Genomic DNA, 1,707 nt, shown 5'->3' with positions numbered 1-1,707 from the left:
GTACGTCCCTTGGCAAGTTCTGGCAGTAGAGGCTGTTTTTGGCAGGGCCAGGCGGGGCTTATGAGGAGGGGACCAGGACAGCAGCAGCTTTGGGAAGCATGAGCTTCTGCCCCGGGTTCCGAGGAAGAAGGGTGTAGGTGAGATGGGTGAAGACCAACGCTGCATCTTGGGGCATCATCCCAGGGTGCAGGTAGGTTCTGCCAACTTCAGACCCGGGAGTTTTGGCACAAAGTCAGGCTGCAGTGCTAACCACTGGTTCTCCTGTGGGTTTACCATCGCTGATAATAATGACTCATGAGCTCAGATGACATATTATACTAGGCACCATTCTAAGTATTTTACGATTACTGACCCATTCGGTCCTTCTTACTGAGTCCAAGCTCACGCACTGCTCGCTGCACAACAGGCCGATAAACCGGGAGATGAGTTGCTGGGGCAAAGAATAGCGATTTTATTCGGAGAGCCAGCAAACCGAGAAGATGGTGGACTTGTGCCCCAAAGGACTGTCTTGCCTGAGTTGAATCCAGGCTTCTTTTATACTAAAAGGGGGAGGGTGTGAAGTCAAACCAATTTCCTGGTTCCCGTCAGCCTCCAGAGGGGAGGAGAGGTGTTAATTTCTTCCTTCCTGCAGTCATTCACAGATGGGCCTGGCCTGGATGCCTCCTGTAAGCTAATCGAAGGTATTTTAGGTTTGTGCTCATTACCTGGGAAGCAACGTTCCCAAAATGGGCCATTATGTATAATTTAAGCTTATAGGCAACATCCCTTTACTGATTAACTTGAAATAGGATACAAAAGGTTCTTCCCTGTTACATTTATACGCCCGTGGAATAAATACTGCTACTCTCATCCCCATTTTACAGATAGGAAAACTGAGGCTAAGAGAGATTAAGCAACCTTACCAAGGCAACACCAAGGTATAGATAGAAGAACCGAGTTCAAAGTCAGGGAACCATGCCAGGTTGGGCTGGATCTCCTGAGTTTGATGGCCAAGCTCAATGAACTCATCGTGTTAAGGTCAAGCTTGTGCAGATGCTTTGATGTGTAACAAACAATAGCATATTTAGTCCCCATGAACATGTATGAGGCAGGAAGTGTTACCACCTCTGTTTGGGAAACTGAAGCTTCGGGAGTTTGTGGAACCTGCTCCGGGCACCCACACAGTGTAGTGGGACTGGGACATTCTGCTGAGTCTGCACCTTGGCCCCTGGCCACTTATTGTCCTCTAGGGATGGTGCATTTGGGTCTCATCTGTAACATCCTCAGTCATGGTGGAAAAGGAGGCTGCACAGTTGGGTGGCTCGAGTCTGGGTGAGAGACCCAGGACCCCAGTGTGTGGCTCTGCCTTCTGCAGAGCAGTCACTCGTGCCTGGCTACAGGGCTCTGTACTTATTCCAGTCCTGACTTATCAGGAACCTCTGGGTCGCATCAGAGTGTGCAGAGAACTCTGTCCATCACCCAGTCTCACTACAGCCCAGGGGTCTGGGTAGAGCTAGCATGCTGACCCCAGTGATGAGAAAGGAAGAAAGGGTGATATGCTCAAGGCTGCCACTGGGAAGCACAAGGCTGGACTCACACAGAGCCACTCATACCAGTGCTTGGCCCTTCCAGCCTAAAAGCACAAATCCTGTGGTCGGAGGGCATCGTGTGGGTTTCAACACAGGCTGGAGGTTCGCACCCCATAATGAAAGGTGACAGAGACAAGCA

The sequence above is a fragment of the Bos grunniens genome, chromosome 7, assembly GCF_055505025.1.
Source record: "Bos grunniens cultivar Pamir isolate PY7600 chromosome 7, Bosgru_T2T1.0, whole genome shotgun sequence".
NCBI lineage: Eukaryota > Metazoa > Chordata > Mammalia > Artiodactyla > Bovidae > Bos > Bos grunniens.
The sequence above is the reverse complement of the archived record's forward strand: the minus strand, read 5'-3'. Positions refer to the sequence as shown.